The sequence below is a fragment of the Aptenodytes patagonicus genome, chromosome 9 (assembly GCF_965638725.1).
Source record: "Aptenodytes patagonicus chromosome 9, bAptPat1.pri.cur, whole genome shotgun sequence".
Lineage (NCBI taxonomy): Eukaryota > Metazoa > Chordata > Aves > Sphenisciformes > Spheniscidae > Aptenodytes > Aptenodytes patagonicus.
The window spans coordinates 20,247,193-20,274,396 of record NC_134957.1 but is presented as its reverse complement, the minus strand read 5'-3'; the positions used below and the strand labels follow the sequence as shown (position 1 = coordinate 20,274,396).

General features: G+C 46.8%; 1 protein-coding gene across 3 annotated transcripts in view; it reads left to right on the top strand.

The window, feature by feature from the left end:
* The first annotated feature begins 17,702 nt into the window (after window positions 1-17,702).
* LOC143164587 (synaptotagmin-like protein 2) overlaps window positions 17,703-27,204 on the top strand; it is a 41,695-nt gene continuing 32,193 nt past the window's right edge. Inside the window, exon 1 of one of the 3 annotated variants that reach the window (XM_076347362.1) lies at window positions 17,703-17,733. The gene's annotated coding sequence lies outside the window, so the exon portion shown is untranslated. Of the gene's footprint in view, window positions 17,734-17,993; window positions 18,012-26,392; window positions 26,524-27,204 lie in introns of those variants that run through there. The other 2 variants (XM_076347364.1, XM_076347363.1) reach the window with 2 other exon arrangements.

Here is a 27,204-nt window from a genome sequence, read left to right as displayed (position 1 = left end):
GTTAGGAAAGAAAAGAGACCGGATGCTGCCTCTGACTTCGACTAAAACTCAACTGTTTGGTTTTTTTTTAAGTGGGTTTTTGTTTTCCTTATCAGCTGTGTGTCAACACGTCAATAAGCTTTTTCATTCTCCTCCTTTATCACATGTGTGCCTTTCTCCGACTAGTGGTGTGACTGTTCAGTTGAAACCGTTTTGTGAGGTTTGAGCAACGGAGGGCTTTGTTAATAATAAACCTTCGAATCAGAGAAGCCCAGATTCTCCCGCTTTTGCCAGGGCCCAGCAGTATTTGCCCACATAAGTACTTCCACTGAATCCAAGAAAAGTATTTGTGGAGCTGTTTAACAGTCAATCTGATTACTAGTGTTGGAGTCAGGCCTAATATGAATAAGGAATAATCTTTATTTCCTGTTAGTTCTATAAATTCTTTTTAAAAATGGGCATGTGGGGATAATACATTGTTAGTACATCTTCATTTTAAAACATATTTCTCATACAGTTTTATACAGAAGGATTACATTGGACTCATGATTGCCTTGAAATTTCCATATTGAACTCATCAGTAAGATAACACACCAAAATAAAGATGAAATAAACGTTATCTTCTAAACTGATAATAAAATCTGTTTCATCTAGTTTTAATCCATGAAGTTGGATGCTACTAATACAAAATGACAAGGTAAATATATTGATTTTTATTTAAATGTTAATACCTGATTTATATAGTGAAAAAGCAGTGGATGAAGGTTGGGACTTGAAGGACTAATTACAGTAATTTACAGTAGATTACTTTGTCCTTACTGGATGCAAAACGCCTTCTCCAAGACTCTGCAGCTCATTAGGAACTGAAGGTGCTCAGCTTCTTGCAGGAGCCAGCTTGGCTTGCTTTATTCCATGTCATTTGATTGAGGCTAATTCAAAGCCTCAAGCTGCGACGGGAGTAGCTGGTTCTGCGTACACAGCCGTGTGCGAGTGAGTAGCTGACGACATAACAGAGGGCAGCATTGCCTTTTAGATGTGTGCCTGTACCTAGGACCAAGACAATTAAAATGGTCAGTGACTTTTTTTTTCCGTGCTTGTTGAAAACATGGGTCTAGTTCATGCCTGAGGATCCCGTCTTTGTAGTGGCAGGCAAGGGTGGCCACCCTTTCCATGGCAGGGGCCATGCTGCAGCTGGGGAAGCCCTTTTGGCAGGTGGGGCTCAGCATCTGGCCATGTGTGGTTGGAGGGGAGAGGTATGCCCAGGCTCTCCCTCATCTCTAATGTGATGTGGTGGTAGATTCTTCAGCGTAGAAGTGGTGAGTTACTGGTTGCGTCAGTTACTATTGGGATCAGGTTCATGGACTTAGGTGGATTTTATTCTGCCAGATATTTCTGTGCATGGCAGATGCCTGAATAATCTCTGGGCAGATGTCAGGGTTTGATTATATTCTGATATGCACCATCTCCAAAAGTTTTATAAAAGATGTCTTTTCCTTGGTTCTGACTGTCAGCACTTCACGCAGCATTCCCATGGGGTGGGCAGTGCTTGCCTTTTAGTGATGGGGAGGACAAGACTTGGAACAGCTAAATGTCTCATCCAAGGATGCACGGGTGACCCAGAGTCCTAAAAGGAATATGGACTTTGAAAGACTGAAATTCAAATTCAGGTTTCTTCCAAAACGTGCAAAGCATTTAGATTCACCTTCACTAAAGAAGCATGGAGGGATCCCAGATGCACGTGGGAAGTTCTCACTGGCTTTCCCCAGGTCAGCCTAAAATGGGAGCTGCTGCTGTTTTCCAGTCATTTAGCTATGGATGAGCACGAACGATCTGAACATGAGCACAATCTACAGACCCATTTCAGTGATCGCCTGTGGCAGCTGCATAAATACCCAGAAGGAGTCTGACTGGTAGCTCACAGAGCATTGGTCCTTTGCAAAAGACAGCAATTTTCAAGAAGATGCAAAAAAAAGTTGCCACCCCACACCGCAGGTCAGCACGCGCCTGCATAGTCCTGTGTCTTTACCACACTATCAGTGTGTCCTCTAATTCCCTCTCATTTATCAACACCGAAGCCCTTTCTCTGTCACTTAAGGCACCCTCAGTTAATATATATTTTCTCCCTGCTATATTCACTTTTTGTGAATTAAGTCTCTGAAAGATGACAGAACTACATTCCTGGAGGGTGAAACGCTCGGTTTGACCGGAGAACAGGAGCCAATAACACAACTTCTGCAGTAATATGCGCCCATTTAAGCTTGGGACGCAGGGCTCAGATTACCAATTAAGGAGCGAGTATATCTCGTAGCAAATGATTACAACTGTCAATCCTGTTTTACAGAGGATACTGAACACCAGTAGCATTAACTTTTGACTATTACCAGCCTGGAGCTCATTTCACACTGTCAAACCAGAAACGTGTACCCTAACGCTAATCTTCCAAGCCACCCAGGGTTATTCTCCTGTGAAGGTAATAGATGGTACACGTCAGCTGCTGGTTTTGCTTCTAGCTCATTGCTATTAGAGAGCAGCACTGCCTGTTCAAATGTCACCTTAGTAAAAGAACAGAACACAGAAAGCAAAATCTGGTTTGGTTTGATGATGGTTAAGGTTAAATTACAGCGGGACAACGAAGAAGCTCTCGCTCACACCGCCGGCGTGTGAGAGGAGAGAACAGCCCAGAGTGCAGCAACGGCAGCAGTTGCTTTGCCATGGGTGGAGCAAAGACTCTTATCTCGAGATAAAATGGAAGGGGCCAGTACCAGGAACTGTATGTTAAGAGCCTTTGTGACTCAAATGTGTGTACACTGAAACATATTCAGAAATGTTCCCTTCCAAGCAACTCCCTTGTATAAATAGAACTCCCCTCTATAAATAGAAGTGTCAGTCACTAAAAAAATGAAGCCCAGAGGCACACCCAGCCAAGCACTGCCATGATACTGTCGGCCTGAAACCTAATTAAAAAACTTCCTGTAGAATTCCATGTTTAATTTGACAAAGCTCAGCAGCACTTCAACCGCTTTGTCTTCCTTAAATATGCTAAATATGTGATTGTTCAAAGACACCAAACCCAGCATAATGTGATTTACAAAGCTCTCTAGTTCAGTATCACATCTGATTGCTGGGGATGAAGAGTGTAATTAAAGATTCAAACAAGTACAGCAAAAGAGCTGCTTTAAGCCTCTAAATCCATCATTAGGTTGACTTCCAAATGCACTTTGCAGTTTGCTTGCTTATTGCACAGCCTCATTTGTTGTCTAAAAAATATTTATAACCTTTTGCTGGAGTGTTTGCTGCCTAAAAGATAATTCATGGACTTACTGTTCTTTTCAAGCTCACAGAGAGTGAAAGTCTGCAAAGGTACCAATAATATAAGCTCTTCTGAGGAGAGCACCATGGCTTGTCACCTCCAAATAACTTGATCAGAAATATACTTAATCCTCTGTACCCACTTCCCAGAAAAGGCACAGCTTATTATCAAAAACCACAATACCATTTCCTTAGAAAGGTGCTGGACCGGTCCTTTTTATATCGTCCCTTTTCTCACTCCAGAAAGAAATACTTTTTGCCTTTTAACCATTCAAAAGGCAGGGTCCCCTAGAGCAAATGCTTTATCAAACAAGCTTTCCTCTTTTTGGGCCGGGGGGGGAAGGCGCTGAAATGAGATACACCAGATCAGTGATTGCCAGGGGATGAGAGGGCTGCATGACCAGGCACCAGCACTTCGGGCTGGGTTTGGTGGGCTTGTACCTGGGCTTTCTGATTTCCTTCATACGGTTCTCTGCTAGCCAGCGTCTCGAAGTTTCCTGGGCATGGCAGAGCAGCATGGACTCACATGTCACATCTGGCTGTACTGCCTTCGCAGGTCCGTGTCCTGAGGATGGCATAAAAGCTGTTGGGTCAGTGTTGTGGGTGTATCCTGAGTGGTTCTGGCAGCCCTAAGCATGCCTCCTTTCTATCCTCCTTGCCAGTTAGCAACTTTATCCCCAGAGATAAACTTTGCCTTATTGTAAGTGGTGTGTATCGCATTATGCTGAATTCAAGCTAGATCTCCCACTCTCCGCGTCGTTGGAGCAGCTCCTATTTTGACAAGTGATCTGTCAAGGCACATGCTGGCAATAGGTTAGTCTCTGCTGAAGTCGGTAGCCTGGAGTGCAGCTAGGGGTGCTCATCAGTGCTTGAGGTTTTCAGTTTTTCCCTTAAACTTACTGAAATCCAGTGGAAACGTATAGAGAAAGCCATTCAAGCATCCAGCATCATCTTTATCAGAGTAAGTGTGTTCTGGCCCTGTCCTAGCTAGGGAGAGTCAGTCTGTCCTTGATGTGCCCCTGGCAGTTCCGGGTGGACGTAAGCACTTTTCGCTGCCTGTCAGGGACAGGTATGTTGTTGGGTGCAGACAGGCATCACCCCAAAGCTGGCTGCGCTCTGCATCCTCACCAGCCTGCTAAGGAGTAACACCTGGGGAGCACTTCGACTATGTATGAAGTTTTGTTTTATATATGAGCACTAGTAAGCCCAGGTTTACCAGCACTGCTTTCCCAGTCGGTGGCTGTGACGTGACCCTAGACTGCTCTGTAATTTGAAGGTACCCTGACTCCCTTCCCGCATCCTTCCCACCACAACCTCCTGCTTCCCGTTTCCCTGTTTCGGTACTGCCCCCACTGGCGTTTCCAGCACAACCCCGTGATTTCTCTCCCGCTCCTCAGAGAAGCTGTGGGCTATGCAAGTCAGCTGGAGGCTGGAAGATTTCATGGGAGAGGAAGGAGACTGAACTCCTTCCCCAGCACAATGTCCTGTGGACCCATCCCAGTCATGTAACTCACCCCCGACACCAAGGCTGCCTTCACCACTGTAATTCCTTCGCTCATACTGCGCACGATGGCTCATTTTCCTTATGGCAGGGGTTACCATAAAATTACACACAACCGTCCAGAGAAGGCTGCCTTCACACCACCACTTGCTGGCCTCAGCTGTCTGTGGAGAAACACGTGTAAAGAGCCCTTTGTGGAGACATAGTCTGAAAGTTTTCAGGAAAAATCAGATGCAACCTACCCTTCCATCTTTCTCCTCTTCCCAACCAAGGAAAGGCAGCAGGCTGCAAACTTTCAGCGTGTTTCTGAATCCGCTGTGAACAAGCAGATAGCCAATCCAGACACAAACCCAGATCAAACCTGTCTTTTCATCAAAGGAAAATAGCAGCATTGGCAGACACAGAACTTCCCCTGTGCAGACAACTGTTCCTCTTCAAAAGGGAGCAAAAGAAAAGGAAACCAGCGTGGAGCTGTAACTGAAAAACATAAGAAAAAAATAAGAAAAGCTTGGAAATGGAAATAAACAGTAGGCTGGGGGCTTAATGATGCAGAGAGAAAGGTTGTCTGAGGAAAGCTAAGAAAATGTCTCCATCCTAGGTGATAACTGTGGAATCCAAGAGAATTGTGTGTCCCTGTAAAAACTGCAGAGGATAAATACTACCCAGCCACAAAAGAGCATGCAAAATTCTAGACCTCTGCCATCTGATCTGGCCTGTTTGACAGACACAGAAGATGTAGGAAGCTTTCTTATCCTGTATTGGCTGTGGGAAGCTGATGCCTGCTGCAGTTGAAGGGATTTGTTTGTGTGCAACACACGGCAATAGAGCTCTAACACCTCTACCCACAGCGGTGTTTATTTAGTCATCCAAGTCCCACGTGAAATCGGTGCAAATGTAGGCACCTGGCTGAATTTGTGGATCTGGCTCAGGCCTTTTGGGTTGATGGTAACACTCCCGCTGTCTTCCCTGCCTTCTGTCCTGAGAAAAACATAAAAAAGCAGAGAAGCGGCCGCTAGCGATGCTGCCCCAAGACGTCCTGGGGATGCCGGTGTAGCACCCACGTGACCCGGGACTGGGCTGCCTTGGATCGTGCTGGACTGGGATGATGGGAGTGCTGGAGAGAGTTTTGTTGCAGAAGCAGAGCGATGGTTTTGCAGCAGTTGCGGTGTTAGTATAAATGGTAAGTTTTACCCCCTCGTTTGGCGGGTGAGCTGCACACCATGAGTGCCCTGGCTGATGCAGGCTAAAGAATGACTTTCTAACAAAAAGTGCCACCATCAAAGAATCCATTTATGCGCTGTGGCTCAGGTGTCAAAACCAAAGCAAGCTCTCCGCTGCATGATAAATGACAGTAAAATGGTTCTGTCTTTGTACAATTGCTGTTCCCTTGAATTTGCATTGGCTGCATAACCTTTTCACTGCATATGATTAACTCTCATTGATATGTCTTTTTTTTCCCCTTGCTCTTTTTCATGTAGTTTCAGAATTGAAGCTAATAAAGCAAAAAAAATAATGGAAAATTCACAGTGGGAATCTGGGGATTAAACTGCCTATCAACCTTATCGGAGGGAAAGGTCTTTTTTCTAATCATCGTTTGCATTTTCATAGGTTAACAATTTCTGAAACTGTTAAGTGATATTGTTCCTTGAGTTTGGCAGCATTTGTTGTACTTGTCTGAAATGAAAAATGCTTTCAGCTTAAGAGGGCATATAACTGTATAATTTATATGGTGCCTGCTTGCCTTAACAGGTATGATAATGTAATTTTAGGATTACCGTGCCAAGTTAAAACCTGGGATAAAATTCATGCAATTGCACTGAACTCTATGGTTTCCGCCTGCTTCTGCCATCTCTGAAATGGAGGGTTTAGGTGGGTAGATGTTAATACAATGCTAGTGTTTGGTGCTTTTCAAACACACCAATTCATGCTGTCAAATGAATACAAGGCAATCTCATTCTTTATTTTAAAAAACAGCTAGTTTTTAATTCTCTGTGTTTCAAGGAAATGCTTGGACACAGTGACCTCAGCGCTGACCTCAGCTGCTCCGTACTGCAAGTAGGGAGGAATTGCTAAAATCTCTTTGCTTTTGGCGTGCTCCCATTTGGGAAAAAGACTAAAGCAGCCTCTGGTGTCTGAGCATTGCTTTGCCTGCCCGAGTTTCACCTGGGTGCTAATCCTTTTCATTTTACTTCGCATAACTGGCCCCCGGAGGGAACTGAAGTCTCTGGGGGAAGCTGTCCGTGTCCAGGCTCTGCAACTTGGCTGCCCTCTGGAGGAACCCACATTCAGTGAGACTGCATGGCCTGTTTCTTGGGGAGGTGGAATAATAGTTGTCTATGCCATTAATTATTAATGAATAGTTGTATAGCTCGTTTTCCCTCAGCTGCCCTTCTCCAGGGGTGCGTGCCGTGGGGTCCCCAGCGGCGGCTGGAGCCTGGCTCTGCCTGCCGGCAGCCGGCTTCCCACTGCTGCTCCGCCACCGGCTCCTCGAGGTGGGATGTGATGGGGTGTTTTCCTTGGGAGACTCCGGATTCCCCGAAGCTGGGCAGTGCTTTGGAAATGCAGCAGTATGTTAAGGTGGGCATGCTAATGCGAGGTGAACTAAGAGCGACTGCTTGCTTAGTGCCTGCTTTTGATGAGACTCTTCCTTTTGATTCCCAGGAGCTTCGTACTGGGAGAAGGTTACTTGTTTAGTTGGTTTTAATTGTCAGGAAGAATGATACGATGCTTCCTATCCTGCTTTGTTAATAATCTCATTAGAGTTGTCTTAATTATTTTAATTACACCTAGTATGGTAGTGCAATGGTGTGATGTGATGAAGTTGTCGAGCAGAGGATCAGCTATCCTGATTAAAAAACAGTGCGGAAGACCGGCAGAGATAAACCTAAGCACTTCTTTTTTCATGTCTTTGTTTTGCTTGTGGCAGGCAACCAAAGTTATTCATCAACTGATGAGGACTCAGATCCGGTAGCCCGGCAGCTTTGTTACACACCGCGTATTAGCAGTTCGAATTCTTTGGAAGCACTTGTTATCCTTCGGTGATCAAGTAGGCAGTGAGTTTGCAAACGAGGGAAGTAATGGAAAATGAAACTGTCAGCAGCCCGTACATCATGGGAGCAGCTGGGAAAGCGATCACTCAGATGACTTCATCTGAAAAACACATGAATCTTAATAGTGTGTAGGGTGTAACCTTTGAAGAACAACTGTCTAATCCAGTTGTACACAGCAATTTGATTCAAATGAGCTAATAAAAGCAGCGGGGCAGCCTGGCCTGGCACAGTTACATCCCTGTCATGCCTTCACTTGCGGCAGCAGGGTTTTGCAGCTGTGCAAACACGTCCCGTTGGTGGAGAAACCACTGATCCGTGGCCGGTAGCTGTGGCACGCTATACGCCAGCCCCTGCCCTGCAGTCCAGCTCCCTCGCGCGAGGAGCGTGCTTTGGTTGATGCTGCCTATGGCCAGGCTGCGTCCTGCACATTTGCTGCGTGTGGCCCCATCCTTGCTCCCACGTCGCGGCTGGCTTCCCCCGGGCCAGGCTGGCGGGTGCTGCAGAGCCCTGGGCACCACGCGGTGCCGCCCAGCGAGGCCCCGTGCCCGCAGCACCCGGGGTGCTGCACACCAGCCTTTCTCCGGCAGGCGCCTGGGCTCCTCCTCGCCCGCGCGGCTTCAGAGCCCTCGACTTGCTGCAACAATCTTGATTTATAAACCACCCTGTAATTCCCAGACTCTCAGAAGGAAAAAGCAAAAAGCCGCAGGCTTGTACGGGCGTCCCCAAAGAATCAAATTGCTTTGTAAAATTATCAGAAGTGCAATGGGGCTCTTTTTGCTCTTTTCCTCCTCAAACACTGAATATTGCTGCTGTGCCAGAGATGATGTAAAACTCCTACTGGGTGGCCTTTTCTATAATGTTCAGTAAGTAAAGTGATATGTTCTTGGAGCCTGTACGAAATGCTGAAAAGCTTCCAATTCTATAAGCAGACAGCCCCCAGAAAGAAATAATGGCTTAAAATCCAGTTCAGGGACTTATTTATTGGCACTGCTGATGTGACTGGTATTGAATTAGCATCAGCTTTTTGTTCTGCAGGTTAATGTCATATATCCAGCCAGGGCCGTTCCACTCAGCATCCGTCACGGTCACTGTATTTTTGCATCTCTAAAAAAAGCTGTTTTCAGTTCACTGTGATTTTGGGAGTCGGATCACGCCCCAGTTGACAGCTGACCTGTAGCAGATGGATTAGAGTGGTTGTACATTGCTAACAGTAATTACATGTAATTAAAGTGCCTTCCTGGGACAGCAAGACCCTGACCTTGCAAACGATCATTTGCAGCCTTGATTTTAGCCCCGTGGCATCAGTGAGACTGCTGCGGCGTTGAGGTCAGCCACCTGCGTGCGGCTGTGGAAGCAGGGCTGAGGTCTGGGGGAGAGGAGGACACCACCGAGCACACATGCTGTAGCAAGCTGCTATTTAGCCTCTCTGTTTCATCGTGATAATACGTTGCACAGGGGAGACATTGACCTAAGATGCAGCAGAATTGGCAAATTTATCATGAATCGTGTAATAATTAATGGTTTCCCCTAAATCCCTACCTCTGGGCATGGTAGTGGTGAATAATGACATGAAAGGTCAGTTTATATTTGCTCTTTCTTTAAGGAAAGGCTGTTTCTATCCTTTTGGTTGCATGGAAAAATCTTAAAATAGTTCCAAATATACCCTGAAAGAGCAAAAACCAGAAAGCAAATCAATTATGTACATAATTTTTCCTTTTTAAAAAATATTTTTTAAAATATTTTCATTATTTTTATGACCCTGTTCATGGTTTTTGGCTATTTGGAGTGGCTCTACTGAAGCACACAGCTACCATGAATACGTCATCATATGGCTTTAGAAGGCATGAAAAACTATTAGCAGCTTCTTGCAGTTTGGACTTTAAAGCCAACCAGGACAATGCCCCTTCCCGATTTTTCTACTTCACCATTGTATTAACAATAATAATAATAATAGTAATATAGGTGACAATTAGTTGATAATTTCTAGAAAGAAATGTATTTGAATGATATAATCTCTCTTGCAATTCAAATGCCGTTCATAGGATACTTGCATTTTTGCAAATGTTTCCTTTTTAGAACACGAACTGAACAAAGGGATAAACATAAATGGTGTGGGCGTTCATCACGAGGGCTGGCTCTTGACGATTAAAAAGGACTTGTTTAATTGTGATTAAGCACAAATCCACGTGACATTTTTTATACGCCTTAAATGTGTTATCGCTCGTTGTAGCAGCTTAATTTGCACTTCTAAAGAACATGCAGCAAATATTTCCTGTTTCCTTAGAAAATGCTATTTTTGCGATCTCATTCCTGTAAGAAAACTCATTTTGTGCAGTAGTCCCTCAAGGCAAATACAGCAAAAGCAATACTTTCTCTAAGCAAATATCAGCATAGTGCATTTAGGCATTTTTTTTAATATTTTAATAATCTAAAATTCTGGCAGAGTCCTGTGTTATTCCATGCATGTGAAGTAAACAGCTTATTTTGATACCTTTTTTTGCAATACAAAAGCTGTGTGTACATTAGTGGTTTAAAACCTCATTGCACCCTTTTGAGACGGGAATACACACAGGTGAGCGTTCCAGCCTTGCTTGGTTTGGTGGAGGGAGCAAGGGAGGAAGGGAAGGGATACCTGTTCTGTTGTAAGGGGACAGGGAAAAAAGTTCCCCTGCTTTTTCGGAATGAGAAATCGTCTTCAAACTAATGTTCCTTTTTCCTTTTTAAAGAATTATTCTTAAGAATTCTCTTTTCTGCTCTGACTGCTTATCAAGGCACTAAATACCAAATGCATTTTGTTCCTTAAAATTCTGGTTATAAGCAGTTTTGAAACCCATTTGTTTTGAGTAGCAGTTCTTGCACTGACGTCTGGCAGTTCAGTGGGACTTCTCTCAAGACAGACGTCTACTTATAGTACTTAAAATCTACTGGGAAAATGCGGACATTTAATTCAAAATGAGTATGTCATTAAGGCTCTGACGCAAAGCCCAGCCCAATCCATAAAAATGGCCTAAGTGAGAGACTAGATGAAAGCGCGTATACTGGTAAAGAACCCATCTTGAAAGTATCAGCTTTCCCAACATACGAAGCCTGTGCCCATTTCTGGGGAAGTTAGTCCTTAGGATGTTGCATGAGTTCATCCTGGGGACGGTGCACAGGCATAGCTGAAATTTTGAACTTTGCCTGCAGTATATTTATTCTGAAATAGGTTATGTTACATATGCATGTTATAGGAGGCAAAAAAGGAAATTCCAGAGCTGACCATGTGCAGTGCTGATTGTGACAAGGGGTTTTGTGGACCTGAAATGTTTGTGTGCCGAGTCTTGTGCTGGAGCAGAGCGCAGTTCCGTATTGCTGAGCAGCACTTCTGTTTCGTTTTCCTATTTTACATGACAGATCCATGAACAAACCCAGCCTCTCCTTATCTCACAGGTAGGAGGGTGGGGTGGAAAGGCCCGGCTCTCTGGGATGCTGGTACCCTGCCCTGGCCGAGCTTTCCCGCAGAGAAATGCAACAGGCTGTGCAGCGCTGGTGGTAAAACAGCATCTGCGGGGAAGGTTGTGCCACTGTAGGTAACTCTGTCCTTCACTTTTATTCACTGGAGCTTGTTCCCGTGCAGCCTAATGTAACTGCAGATATTCTCATTAAGTGGAGAAACATCTACTCCTTTTTTTGTATCTTGCAAACAGCTTCGCCTCTGTGTTATCTTTCCTTGAGTGGTACCACACTGCAGTGTAGCCTTTACTTAGGACACCCTGTGTCCCGGTTTTGGCTGGGATAGAGTTAATTTTCTTCTAGTAGCTGGTACAGTGCCGTGTTTTGGATTTAGGATGAGAATAATGTTGATAACACACGGATGTTTTAGTTGTTGCTAAGCAGTGCTTACACTAGTCAAGGACTTTTCAGCTTCTCATGCCCTGCCAGCGAGCAGCTGGGAGGGGGCACAGCCAGGAGAGCTGACCCAAACTGGCCAGAGGGATATTCCATACCATACGACGTCATGCTCAGTATAGAAACGGAGGGCAGTTGGCCGGGGCCGGTGACCGCTGCGTGGGAACTGGCTGGGCATCGGTTGGCAGGTGGTGAGCAACTGCATTGTGCATCACCGATTTTGTATATTCTTTTATTATTATTATTATTATTATTATTATTATTATTATTATTATTATTATTATTATTATTATTATTTTCCCTTCCTTTTCTGTCCTATTAAACTGTCTTTATCTCAACCCACGAATTTTACTTCCCCCCCCCGATTCTCTCCCCCATCCCACTGGGGGGCGGGGGGAGTGAGCAAAGGGCTGTGTGGTGTTTAGCTGCCTGCCGGGTTAAACCACAACACCCTGTCAGAAACAAAGAGAAATCCAGTTTTAAAATGTGATTTGGACTGCAAGAGGGCAGCAAACTCACTAATATTTCAAAGAAACCTCGGTATGAAAGAAGATTTATTGTTTGCTTGTTTTTAAAGGCATGCCAGGATGTGTTCCCAACAGGAGGGACTGTATTATTTCCTCTTACAACACGGTGCATTTTTAAAGCCAGTTAGCAGCAAACGTGTTTCTGATGGCTTCCTGCTGATGTGAAGGGAGCGTGCAGAGCATCCAGAGGGCAGGGGTGGGACAGTGTGTGGAAGGGATATCAGGCAGTGTCACTTAACCATCACAGCACTTTTCTGTCTGAAAATGGTAAACCTTTGCTAATTGCCTGTCTTTGAGAAGTCACCACCTACTTCATGTTGTCTTCTGCTGTAAGCTGGGTTGCTGCATGTCTTGGAAGCCAGAGAACGGATTTCTCAGGATGCTTTTTGCCGTAGGCACCATATGTCTAGCCTAAATCCTCAGTTCAGCACAGCAAACCTGGAGCGACAGTGGAGGTAAGAGCAGCTGCATAGCAATTCCTTTTCTGTGATGGTTCCTTCAGTTGTAGCGCTGCCCTCAACCTAAACACGTATGGCCACAAATATATGTATTGCAACCAGAGCAGTATGTATCAGTATACAATCAATGCTGGTTTATCTCATGCACTTGTAAACTCTCACCTGTTTCCTCTACTAATACTGAAGAATTACCAGTCTTGACATATGGTTGGAGGTCTCAGGCTTGTAGGTCTGTTTTCCATAAGGATTTTCCTTGTGCCCACCAGGTTTTGCATGGTTACTTGGCTTTCTGGCCACTGGAATGAAATAAGCCTTAAAACCCACCGGTGGTCTCAGAGGAGTCTGGTTTGGGATCAGACTCCGCTTACCTCATTTCGAAGCGGGACTCTCTGGCCACGTTGTCTCCGTTCCTTACGTAGTCAGTGGAAGAAGATGAGGCACCTCAGCAAGGAGGTCCACGCTCTTCCTCACCTATTGTAGGATGGGGTGATTCATCTCTACAGGTGCCTGCGGTCCTTCATTTCTTCAGGGAAACCTCACTTCTAGTAACCAGCTCTGCTCACTACAGACATGAGTCTGGACCTTGCCCCAGTAACTAGGTGCAGACTCAAGGCCCTCCTGTCGCTCGAGCCGTGGGTGGCTGCATGCACTTTGCCATCCCACTCTGTCGCTGGTAGCCGGGATGAATGTGGCCCTATGAAAACTGCTGGCTTTGCTGTAAGCAATTACTAACATCTTTCCCATGACTTGGGCCACGTGATTTGTAAGCCTCTCAGAAGGTTCTCTGAAACATGAGCCAATTTCTCTTTTAAAACTGTTATTAAATTAAAAAAAAAAAATCTTACAATGCTAGCAGTGCTGAGCAAGATAGTATCAAAAATCTTTCATAGTTCTCACTGCCAACCAATACAGATTTATACCTTACAGTGGAAAGGACACAGAGCCTCAGTTTTCAATTAAAACAGCTCAGCTTTTCATCAGTAAAAATTGAGGTCCACAATGCCAAATAAAATAGGGCCAGGTTCTTAGCTGGTTTAAACTGGATGAGCTCCATGTAGCTTCAGTTGACCTGCACTGAATTATACTTGCTAGATTTTGGCCGTTACATGACTTTCCTTCTCTAACCAAGTAAGACATACAGCAGGCTTGCAAGGGATGTGTCTAAAGAGACACATTGCTCTTCTGCACCTATTCAGCCCTAGATTCACAGTTCCTGCAGATGCGAGTAGGATCCTGCTCATAAACAGATTTATCGGGGTTTTTTTTTCTCCTTTGGAGTCTGCATTTATGTTTATGGCTTGCTGGTGGAGCATTTGCACTAATGGACAGGGGATTTTTATCTCTTTCTTTATTCTAGCATGCTGTAAACTAAAATTTTAACGCCCAGTAAACAAAAGTGAGAGGCAGTTTGTTCTCAGTATAATATTTTTGCGACAAGAGAGTGGGAAGTAAATGGCATCTACAAGCACCACGTTCTTCCCTTGGTGCTCCCAGTAATTTTAGTGCTGCAGTTATGTACCTGGGGAGGAAAGTTACAGAGACCCGTTGGGGTAGCAAAACTTTGAATGAAAACCCCCAACGAAATAGTTGCTGGTGATTTTGTCATGCTTCCACATTTAGGTTCCTCTAACACTGAGCCGAATCATGAAAAAATGCCGAGAGCATTAATCACACTGCTATATACTTTTCAGCTATTTTTTGGCAGCCTTTTGAAAGTCACAGCTAAAAATACTAAAAACACTCTAGGCTTAATGGGATTTGAGTTAAGAAAAAGGATAGCATAGAAAGAAAAAGACTGAGAACAATGAGCTGTGTTATGGCTGTACTTACTGAGGTCGCAACCTAGGCGGGATAACAAAAGGACTGTTCATCCCAGTCAAAGGTGCACCTGATCTAAAGAGGAGTCATGCATTGTAGTCTGAAAAGTTGTGTAGGTTTTGAGGGACTTTCCTCTCTTACTGGAATACGAATAAACAAACCTTTGTCACTTCAACCACAGCACAAGGGGAGGAAGCGCCCTCAGAGACAGATCCCTGGCAGAGCAGTAACCCCTAAGGGTTACTGCAGAAGCACTGGTGTCTTGGGGAAGCCCAAGGCTGTTTTAAAATCTACTGAGGGCTTAAACAGCCCCAAGTCCCCTCTTCTCCCTGCTTTCCCCTCTGGGCTGGGTGCTCCAGGGCAGCGGGGAATCCTTGACCAGACCCACAGAGCCAGAGACACTGGTCCAGCTCAAGGATGTCCGGTCTCCTCTCCCAGGCACCGAGGTTTATGCACTTGGGCAGTATCATCCTTAATACAAATCATAATTTTTGCCATAAGCAAAGTGCCAGCTGATCACAAGAGATGCTCAGTGACTTGTAAGGGCAGGCAGCAATCAGCAGCTCCCAGACTCAGAACACCTCCCAGTATTTTAAGCTTAATAGCCCCAACCTTAGAGTTGAATCAGCAGTTCATTTTAGGATACAGACCACAAAAGCTTAAATAGAGATCAGCAAGTAAATCCAATTTTTTCCCACCTCTGCCTACTATTTTAGTGTTTTACGTGGCTTCTGCCAGTTGTTCTTATGAAGACATTAAAAGACTGAAAGTTGAGAAAAGCATAGGAGTAGCTGGTTGCAGTAATAAAATAAATTTCTTCACTGATTTTACAGGCTGTTGTAAAGTTGTCCCCATGTGACTCTATTTACTCACTTCCAAGCCACATTTTTCTCTATCACTGAACAGGACTGGCCAGAAATAAAACCTTTACTAAGCTGTTGTTCCTTCCTCCACTTGATGCAGAAGCATTGACCCTCCAGCACTCAGAATTCAGACTCATAGTGATGTTTGGACAGTTTGTATGTCTACCACTTCTGAAGTTTACCGCATGCTGTAGGGTTGTTATTTTACACCTGTTATTAGGCATAGGCTATAATGGCCTGGGTTTAAGGTACCTGGATAAAAATGTGAAAGCACAGGCTGTAAATCCAAGCAATATTGTACCTATTGAATCCTCGTATCAAAATTCTTCCTGCAGTTGCAGAATCCAGTTTGCACTGATTGATTTGATGCTGAAACCCCAAAATGGATTCTGAGCATCCCAGCCAAGTTACAGTAATAACACCGTGCTCTTGCTGATCTCAACAGGCTTTAGTGTTATTGCCATTGACTGGAGCGGAGATATAGAAAAGTTAAGTAATTTCTATGGCACTACATGAAGTTAATGGTAGGGTCAGGAGTAAGACACTGGCTATTTGCCTTCAAAGCCAGCGCTCCATTTTATAGCCTAAAGGCACCATTGAAAAGAGTAAGCCAAGGAGCTGAAGGCCATCGGCAGAGCCGTCTCGGTTTCGTCAGTTCTCGGTTTACCTGAGCTGGAGGAAATGCACAGCTGCCACTAAAACTTATCTCTGCTAATTGAGATCATTAGAGTGATCCTGGTTTACTGCAGCTGGAAATCAGCATTTACAGTGGGAAAGCAAATACTCCGATGCAAATATTCCCATGTCCTGAGCTCTTAATGTCCCTTTTTAAAAAAAAAAAATACTTTAATCCCATTGTATAGAGGCTCAGGCTTGCAGAGGCGTTTGAGGATGGCCCAGGAGCAGCATGTTGCTGGGCAGACCAACAGGTTTCATCTCAGGGCTGGAACTTGTGAACGAGTTAGTGGTGCTGCTGGGGACAAATTGCACTTCGGGACAAGGTGCTTCACTTTGCGTCCTTCATCTCTCCATCTTTAAAATAGGGACAGTCATGTAAAAGAGTTTGTATGTAGCAGGCAAACACCTAGCAGAAACTGAGTGCATGTGTGAAAGCGTGACTAGTCTTGCTTCAGCCTTTTCTGTTGTAGAAGTTGAAAACTGGGGGAGCTGCCATATCCGCAGCTGGTCAGGACAGCATGTACTGCAAATAGCTGCGTGTTGCTCTCGATGCCCTTTTCTCGCCTGGGTGCTAAAGCCTTTCAGGGCTGCACTGTTTTTTTCCTCACGTGGCACTGGCGCATTGTAGACTACCACGGCCCAAATTAGCAAGGTAAGGGCATTCCCCAGGCCTCCTGGAGCTTCTTGATTTCTCCTCCCTGCCTAAGATCTGTTACTGTACCTTGTGTCTCTCTTGGTGACTGCGCCTTGATGTGAGGGGACGGAGACCGGTGGGGCACCGAGGGGGATGGAGGGCAGTGTCATGGGTCTAGATTACGTTGAAGAGGTAAACAGCAGGGATGTAGGGATCCCAATAAACTGGAATTGCTGGGAATGTACCTTCAAATCCTAACTCGGAGCTTAATTTTTGCTGGCTCGGGTTTGAACAGGGGCTTGGGGGGGGGGCGCTCTTCGTTATCTGCCCAAGTTGAAGACTGGAATACCCCTCGGCCCCCAGCATCCCTCTCCATTACCCCTCTGGCACGGACCGAGGGGAGAGGGACGGGTTTTGTTTCAGAAGCAGGCAACTCCACCATCCCGAGAGGAGACGCCTGGGAGCCATGAGCGGGCCGGCGGCCCCCGAGGTGCTGCTGTGCATGGCCGGGCTGTGGGGCTGCTCCGTGCGTAGGGCTGCCTCGTGCAGGGTGCTGGGGCTAAGGCGGGCAGCGTTGCTGCCTACACCTGCTCTCCTAACACCTTACACCTCTCCCAACACCTTACACCTCTCCTAACACCTTGCCTTTCTGAGGCGGGGGTCCTGTCCTGGCTGCGCCAAGGGTGGGACTAGTTACCTCGTCTTTACAAGCCGACATATAAAATAAGGAAAAACTATAGTTGGGAAAATTGAAAGGATCCCCAACCTGCCTCCCAAACCCAAACTGTTCCCCGCCCCACCCTCCCCCAGCTCCCGCTATCCTGCCTGAACCTCCCCGAACCTCGCCCGCCCCGGCTCCCGCTCTCGCCGCCCCCGGCTCCGGGCCGGGTTTTCCGCGGCGTTGCCGCCCGGGAGGGCCCCGGCCCCGGCCCCGGCCCGGGGCGGCCCCGGCCCCGCCCCCGAGGGGATGGCCCCGCCTCCCCGGCATAGCCCCGCCCCGGCCGGCCGCCCCACGCCGCCGAGGGCAGGTAAGGGCCGCCGGCGGCTCCGTTAGTCCCGGGCCCCGTCCCGGCGTCCGTGGCGGGGGGGGGGGGGGGGGAGCGCAGCCCCCGGGTCGGGCTTGGCAGTAGGCGGCGGGTGCGGGCGCCCCGGGTCCCTGCGCGGGCGCTCGGCGTGTCGCGGGCTCGGCCGCGGGAGGGGGCGGCGGCCCCGGGTACCGGTGCCTGTCGGCGGTGCCGGCCAGACCTCTCCCGCCGTCCGGGCGGGGAGAACGTCCGTGGCGGTAGGCGAGAAGATCACGGCTGAGGTACCGCTCCCCTCGCTCCCTCCCGCCGCGGCGGCCGCGCTCCAGCGGCGCGGGGAGCCGCCGGGGTGCTGGCAAAGCAAGCAGCCGCCGGAGCCAGCCGCGCCCCGGGTGCCCAGGGTTCCCCGGACTGGTCCGGGGCCTCCCCTCCAGGCGCGGGGCAGAGGCCTGCCGTCGGTGGGACCTGCACGGCCTTAGCGTTGGGCACGCGTGGTCCCGCGGCAGAGGCGGCGTGGGGCCCCGCCGAAGCGGGTGGGAGCGTTAGGTTTAACAGCTGGCAGGGGAGCCGCATGCAGCCACCGGGCGCGGCCCGCGGGGCAGGCCTCGCCGCCTCGACGCTCGTGGTGGGGAGCGGAAGCCGCTGGTGGGGAAGGTGGCTGCAGGCGCCAGCCCGCGGTAGCAGTAGCTCTCCGCCTGAGGGAAGCACCCTGCGCCGCGGCCGTGGGGCCTCAGCCGGGGCCGGCGGCGAGCGGGAGGCGGCCGTGCGTTTCGCTGCCCTTCGGGTTGGGGCTCGGAGGCCTCCTCGGCGGCCCCGCGCTGTGGCAGGCTGGCGGTGCCCTGCCTCGGCTTGGGGCACCACGCTGGCCAGCCTGGTCAGGGCTTCGGGCTGTTACCTAAATAAAGGCGTATTTTGTCTTGCGTTGGTGAATCGTGTTATCAAGGCCTTCTGCAATTAGAGAGTGGTTTTGTGGCCTCTATTAAAAATAAGCTTGTGAGGCGGCTGCTGGTTTTCAGAGGAGGGAGATCAGACCAAAGATGCAGAGAAAATCTGACATAAAAACTTCTGAAAAAAGAGGAAAATCTTACAAAAAAAGGGGTATTTTGATGCTTTATAGCGTACTTTTTGTTATTGCTTCCCCGCTTCATATTGTAAGTTACTTGTGAAAACCTGGAACACGAAGAGTCGCTTCCCTGTGATTTCTCCTGCTGTTTTGTCTGTATTTCCACAGCCGCCACACCCCCCCCCCCCCCCTTTATTTACTTCCTTATTCATGCTTCATTGTTGTAAATAGTTGGCATGGCAACAAGAGCAGCATTTATTAATTTCTGCTCCCTTTGCAGCCGGCTCTCTGGTGTGACTGATGGTGTTGTATAAGCTATGGTAACCTGTGGCTACTGCTATTTGGTTTATTATGTCTTTCTTGGATTTCTTCGGTAGTGGATAATTTTTGAATAAAATAGTTTGCAATGGAGCTTATCCTCCCGAGCGATGTTATAGACCATTCTGTGCCCCCTGCGTCTTTGCCCCCAGGGCAGACCACAGGGTATGGTCAGGACAGTGGAGATCTACTGTCCTACCACTGTGAAACATCTGTGAGGTGGCAGCAGGCAAGGATCAGTTGGGTTCAGCCCTCATAACCATCTCCTTTACCCTCCTCTCCTCTCTCTCCCTCCCTGTTCCACCTTTGGCAGAATATCTGAGACGCTCCACGTGGGGACCCAAGTTTCTGCTCTCCTGCACAATTCTGTAATTGAAGCGCAAACTTGTTTTTCCTCCTGAACTCATAAATCATGTCCCTTTAATGGGCCTCCATCACTGGGAAAGAGGCAGCCCTTGCCATAGTATGGCACAACGTGGACAAAGTGTTCATTGTACGGCAGACTCGCTTTGATTGCATTTAAATCAATATTGTTATCTACACTTCAGAGATGTAGGGAGGGAGAAAGAACAGTAATAAATGTTTGCAGCAAAGTTGAAAGGAGTACATGGCTGTCCTGGGGTGTCAACAGGCAGCAAAGCCTGAGAGAAGTAAGTGCCTATTAGTGACTCTTGAATCAAAATCAAGTTACCTTTTTGCAAGTTAAACCTAACGGTGCAGTTCGTCTTGGAGGCGAGAAAACAGGTGGGATCAGAACAGCAGTTCAGCAGAGCTCGCCCATGGAGGATGTTGTATGCTGCTGGCAACTGCTCTGGGTGTCTGCTTGAATAAGCTTGCCTCACTTCAGCGGGTTCAGCCCAAGCTGTTGCCTTCTCGCAGACATGCAGCTTGCGGGGCTGAACATAGCACTGCAAAGCAGGGCAGTCAGTAGCGTGGGCTGTCACTGGGCAGACATCTTAACCCTCTGCAGTATAACGTGCATTTTACACGACAGTATCATCATACAGTTACGTCTGGGCAGAATTATAGTTGTCACTGCTTATATAAAAGCTCCAAACCTTATTCAGCTTGAGCACCTAGAAATAAAACTACGTTGTTCGACAGTACAGGTGATCTTGTTATTCTTATCCAAAAAGTCTGCCTTCCCCATCTCCCTGCAAGATTTGCTAAGTATTGATGGAGCTGCACAGATGGAAGAAACACCTTGTCTGCGCAAGAAAATGGTACCAGATGATCATGTGAAACTGATTTTATTTTTAGTGATTTAATTAAATTGGTACAATTTGTGTTTGGATTTCTCACTTGAGTTTACCTAAACTTTATCTTGAGCTAAACTAAATGACAGTCCATGTCCACGTGCAGATTTGTGCTAGTTTAAGCACATCTGTTTATAGCCATGCCTGTAGTTAATTAACCTACTGTAACTTTCTCCTATAGAGAAAACCTAATATGAGAACTGTGCCTTTGTGGTGAAATTAGTGTGGCATCTGATTTATTTAATGAAGTAATTAATTTCCTTGTGAATTCAGACTGCCCATCTCTGGTAGAATTAGCCCCCTCACGTCTGTGGGTGTTGCACATCACCTTTTACTGGGAAGACTTAAATACAAGATCTTATACCTAACTCTGAGCACTGCAGGGGACAGACAGTGGAAGCAGGTGCTTTTTTACATTTTTTTCTTATTGTAGGTAACAAGTGCTGCCAGAGATACCTCCTGTCCCACTCAAGTCATCCAGCTCCTAGAGCACATATATGGCTCCAGTAAGTGAATTCATGACGGAGTCTGTGTTTGCATTGGAAAGTTGCATTTTTCCTGGAAGAAAAGTGGCCAGTTTATTAAAAAATATTCCCATGTATGAATTTGTTTTCTCATGGAACAAGATCTGTGACAGAAGGTGAAGTCGCAGCTTCAGGAATGGGATTACTTTCCCTGGAGTTTCCTTTCACTGTATCTCAGGGTGACAAAGTAAAACAGCTTTATTTAAAATTGTAGTGTAGTGCATTTCTGTACTCGAACCAGGCGCAGCACAGACCAATACAGGCCTCAGCGCATGCTTGGAAATTAGAAGGGAAGAAGGTGGGGATCCTAAATCAGGCATGGACTTGATCTTCATTTTTCTCCCCTTTCATAGTGTGGGGGCTGACCCCGGACTCTGGACGTAGCCCCTCTGTGTTTTGGCATCACAAATTAGAAATTGCAGATCAGGAGATTATTTCTTAGGAGGTTGTTTCCAAAACTTTCCTTTTCCCAGATGCTGGAGGGAATTAGGCCTTCCAAATATACCTCATTTTAAGCAATGATGAGATGCACCCCGTTGTTTTGCAGTTACCTTCATTCCATTTTTGAGTTATTTCAGAATCATCCAGACGTGGCTGAGGCTTAAAAATAATCGTTGTCCAGAAGGAAGGATCCCTCAGTATGCAAAGCTTCCTAAACAAACAGCACTGGTTTCCCGTGAGTTTTAGCATGGTGTTCTGCCTCATGCCATCGAGCTCAGCAGGCAAAGGAGTACAAAGGAATTGGGCCCCATGTATTTTTGACTTCTGAGCTCCCACTGTGTTACAAAACCAGGGTGGTTTGGTTTGGTTTGGTTTGGTTTTTTTTCCCCAACAAAATGGCTTCTGATTCTGAGGGCTCCTAACCCGCTCCAGACGGCCGGGCAGGTGTTGCAAGCTCAGTATTACTGGGGCATAACAAGCAGGGTCAGGAAAGCAATTTATGACATGTCACCACTGGAGGCAAACATGGAGAAATTACGTTTGGAAGGAAGCAAAGTTGAGGTCAGCAAATATTTTCCAGGGTCAAAAATAAAAGCCAGACGTTCTCATGGGTGGTTGCTTTTCTTTTCATCTTCCAGTCCTGCCGTTTCTCTATTTGAACTCAGCCGAAACTTATCTTCCATCTCCCTTTTTCATATTGAAAATATCCAGGTTCTGAGGATGAGGGAGTGACAAGTGGGGACAGGGAGATGATTAGTCTAAATACGTAACCGTCACCTGCAGTGGTCTAGCTTTAAGACGCTAATTTCTCACTTTTAGCTACCATATATTTATTTGTTGTTGCCTTTTCAAGTATAACAGCTGAGAAGATGCTTTAAGGAATAACCTTCATACACATGGCATCTGAAAAGATTGCTGGCAGGACAGCTAGGTTCTGTAAAGCTGATATATAACGTGACTTTTCTCCCCCGGCTGAGAGGGAAGCCTGGGCACGAGGATGTTTCTCTGATGGAAATGTCAGTGCGGCAGAAACGCAGCACGACTTGCATGTGGAGCTGTAAACTGGCTCACAGCTAAGCCGCGGGGATGAAGGCTTGTTACAAACTAATAAACAGGGAATTGCAAATTCTTTTAAAACTCCGTCTTCTTGAGGATGTAAGTGAAGATTTAGTGTAAACCTCAGCGCGAGCCTCTGCCCCCCACCCCAAGGCCAAGTGCATTTAGTGGTGGTGTGGGAGCGCTTCCTTCTCGCCTCCGCCAAAACTCCCTGCCTGCGCTGGGGCTGGACGGAGGCAGAGCGGGTCTGGCTGGGTGACAGACATAGCAAGGTCTCTGAAACGCTGGCATCCTCTCTTGCAGCTGGGACACGGCCATCCTTGTTCAATGGGATATTAGAGGATTTCTCGGTGTCCCAGGCGGCTGTGCTTGTTTATTTGTGTTCTGGCAATCTGCAGAATTACAGTGAACTACATCCTGCAAGATCTGCAAATAGTCCCCACCTATGAAATAAACAGAAGTCTCAAATATTTAAACTAAAGCATTGAATTATCAGTTTATTACCAGTGAAAGGCTTTATTGACCTTAAGGAGTCTGAGTCACGCTTCTCCTCTGATGGGGTTTTTTTTTTTGGCGATGCTGGCTCTAGGAAGTAATGGTTAGGACTGTGAAGCTCAGTCTTTGGTTTACCCTGGGTAGGATGGTTCACTTAATTAAAAACAGATAAAAGGAAGTAAATTGTATGTAATGCAAATTCCACCCATGCAGTTCCTTGCTAGAAGGAGATGGGTAGAGTTCAGTGTAGATAATTACTCATGTGACAGTTACATTGCATTGGGTAGAACTGCATAAGGGAGAAAAATCCTTATGCATCATTTTTAACAAAAGGAAACTGAAGCCTTAACAAAACCTTCCGTAATATTGTGGGTCGCATACCTCCTTCGGAAGCAGTGGTATTTCTGAGGCTGAGTGAAAATAAGCAGAGTTCACCCGCTTCTAATGTGGTCAGTGGAGCATTTCCTCAATTATGCATTCCCTACATGCACTGAATAGGGGAGTTTACTCGTTTTTTTGGCTTAGCACTGTATTGTTGTTTTAGAATATCTTCTACTGGCTGCTCTCAAGGGGCTGGGCTAGAGACCTTATTGCTCTGATAAATTCCTGCAATTCCTATGTGCCTAAGAGCATCTCAAGGCCATTCTTGATCAATGGACGTCCTTCACTAAAGCTGCCCAGGGGGAGGAGGAGGAAAAAGATTTTAATAAAACAGCTGAGATTCTCCGTCGTGCTGGACATTATTGGAAAGTGTAATGTGAGACAATGACTGAAACTGAGAGAAACCACCCAAGGCTGGGCTCACAATGAACTGAGCAGTATTTTTTGTTCTAGGATGCACACTGGAGTGAAAAGCCATCGCTAGGGTCAGAGCTGCTGTCTTCCAGCCTGCCCCTCGGGGCCTGCCAAAGCTGCCCTCGGTGGTGGTTATCGGTAGGCACCAGTTGCTCATCGTTGTGTCTGAGGTGGGAATGGCACATCGTGTCATGTACAGCCCTCGCTGAATAGAGGAAAAGCTGTGTAAAGTCTGCGATTAGTTAGGCTTGAGTAATTTTAGCATTTGGAGATGGGTGAGACTAAACCAGCCAGGTATTGCCAGAATTTGGCCTTGACATTCCCTGTGTGATGGTAACAGATGCATTTATATGTGGACTGCTCTGGAAGACCACAATTGCCTGCTTTGTTTGAAGTTATTCTTTATCTTATCAGCTGTCTCTCATCCAGAGGCCATTTCTATATGACTTAGTTGCTTAGGAGTTTTTTGGGTAGGAACAGTAGACCTCTATTCTGTCCTTTCACTGGGACAAGTCAGACAAAATATCATTGCAGACAGTGCAGCCACAGCATTTTTAGTGGAATAGCTTTTCAGAAAACAATTATATGAAATATATTCTCTGTTCTTCTAGCTCACAGCTGCTCTTGGTCTGCGAAGGACTAGGCAGTTCATAGCTACAAGTGGCACATTGCAAATTAAGAGAAAATGGTGCACCTTGGAAGAGCTCTCATGATGCTGTGGAGCTTTGCAATGGTTAGCCAAAAGGCAGGTATTTTATATATTTATTTCATGACAGCGAGAGGGGAGATGTGAGCACAGAGAGGAAGAAAGAGGGTTAGTGGTGTGACTGCAGCCACAGGGTAGGGATGTCTGGACTTCAGCCATGTGCCTTTTCAGTGGGACAGCCCTCGGCTGCCTTAGGAGCCCCTGAATTTCAGTGTGAAGGTTACACACTGACTGCGCTCGCTGTTACCCAGCAATTTGATACTTTAAGAGCGATGTTTGCAGGCTTGTGCAATACCGTTCCTATCTGTATTATTGCACCTTGAGGGCTTGTCCGTATGTAAAAGGGAGCACTTACATCAGTCGAGCTGCCACATGTCTAAGTGAGACTCGCACATCTGGCTCCCTTCTGCCACGGCAGCCCCATCGGCTCGCTGCTTCCCATCCCAGGACTGCCCTTTTTCTTGGTGACTGCGGCTGGTACAGGCTGCAGCCAACGGCAAGCTCCTGCGCTGGGTAGAATCTGGGATTGCACGGCTCCCTTTCTGGCTGCAGCCGCAGCACCGGACTCAGGGCGGGGAGACATAGTCCAGCCCCCATGGACAGGAGTTTTTGTGCTGGTTTTCAGCCCATCCCTCCCAAAGAGAAAGACCATCCTATAGTTTGCTTTTTATTTCTTCTCTGCTGGTAAAGGAGGTCGATCAAACGTCATAATATTATGCCTATGAGCATTATAACGGCTGTCAGTGTTTTGCCTGTAAAAAAGTGATGGCAATACTTCTGCATATTTCATGGTACTGACAGCAGAAGAAATAAGGCGGGAGGAAGAGTGGGGCTGGATCCTCCAGCATGAGACAGGGAGAGGCACAAGGCTGATCACGGACTCTGTACAGGTATGGCAGTTTTGGCACTAAGTCTTTCTGGTACTGTTAACTACGGCATATACTGGGAACTGCAGTATGACTGTGGGTGCCAGGACCACATCCATCATTCTTAATACAATACTACTCTTGGTTTTGACCTGCCCTGCAAGAGCTGTCTTGACTAATAAGGCTATTGGGAAGTGTCCACACATTGTAAAGCAAAAGGAGGTTATTTCCTTACATTGTGACAGGATATGTGATAAAGGGGTATGGACAGGGGCAAGCAGCCTTTCCAGCTTGCTGCTATTTTCATCTGGCTATGAATAGCCTGGTGAGATCAGTATTATCTCTTCCGCGTTTTGTTATGTTTTGGGTAGGGATGTTTTCATATCTTTATTACATGGACCTATGTGCAGCTCCAGGTCTCAAAGGGTGAGGTGGGTCTGGATGGTCCTACACTGACCTAGGTGATGAAACTGGGGTGTTAAATACTGTCATCATTTGTGCGTCCTGACTACCAAATTGGCAGGTTAAAGTTCCTAAATTCATCCTCTTTGCATGCAACGCAGTGTCTAGTCAATGAAATCTGCTTGGCCCGTGGTGTATATTATTAATCTGCACACATCCCAGCGCTGAGGAAGATGTGCAGCATTGGGGAGGAAAGGTACACACTGAGAAATCAGAACTGAGACTGGAGTGCCCCACAGATGGTCTATAGATAATTCATGTCTGTAGGCAGATGACAGCAAGAGCACTGAGCTGGTACTGTGCATCTGAGCAGTTTATGCTCCCGTTAGTTATGAAGAGCATTAACATAGTTCTGTTTTGAGCTGGAGCTGAGTTAAACCTCCCAGAAATAAAATGAAAATGCAGCACAAAGAAGGCGGCAGCCCCTTCAGCATCTGCCTTGCCAAAAGGGGCTGTGTTTCATGCTTGCTGGGCTAAGCAAGCATTTAATTTTCACCTGATAAAACTATTTGAAGGAGAGTTACTTAAAAAAACCAAACAACTCTCCGAACAACACCTTTCTCCACTGTAATAAAAAGAAGAAAACTTGAAGAGAGAGGATATATTAATTGAGGCAAGAGGTCTGTAACATAACTTCTTTCATAAATAGCTCCTGCTGCTGCAGAAACCCTACATGGGATTAGTCAAACTATTTATTTTGGAAAGCACTCCGGAACTACACCTTCTCGAGCTTTTCCTTGAGGGTGTAGCTGCATGCCCACGACCTGCGCGGCCAGCTGGTTCCAAGTGAGAGGAGGCAGGTCCATCGGCACAGGTAATTCAGTTGGTTTTGATCACATGCGTTGGGACACGCTGCAGAGCGCTGAGGAACGAGGAAATGAGCATTGTCCAGGCTGCGGGCTGTCCGAATGCGCTTTCACTTGGTGTGCCCCAATGCAGGTATGCTCCCTGCGAGAGGATGTTGCATGCTGCTGAAGAAATGTTGGTGTTTATTTGCCCCTTCACTTTAGGAGTTGGATATTGGGTTGGTGCTAGGGGAATGCATGTCATACTGCTGCTTGATGCTTTGCTGAAGGGGGAGGGGGCAGTTTTAGACAGGTGACAAATTTCCATGTCTTGGCTGGTGTAAATGGGAGTCTCCCGAGACTCGTGCTCAGCACCTGGCCTTTCCCTGGCTGTCAGCTCCAAAACACGTGGGACTGCTCTTCTCCCCGAGTGGCACTGCTCTTTGCTGGTGCACAGTCCAAGCAGCTGACAAAGGGAAGGTTTATTCCTTTTGTTATTATCCCTCTTAGCTTTTCTGCAGGTGATCAGAGCTCTCCTCTCTCCAAGGGTTTGGCAGAGCCGTTAGCTGTGCCCCGTGTGAAGGCTGGCATTGCCTGTCTCCCTCCTGGCTGCAGAGCTGCAGCTGGGCACAGCTTACACCACCTCTCCTGGCACTGCAAAACCAGTCTCGCAGGTGAAGATACAGGGGTTGCAGCTGTTGGGAAAAGGC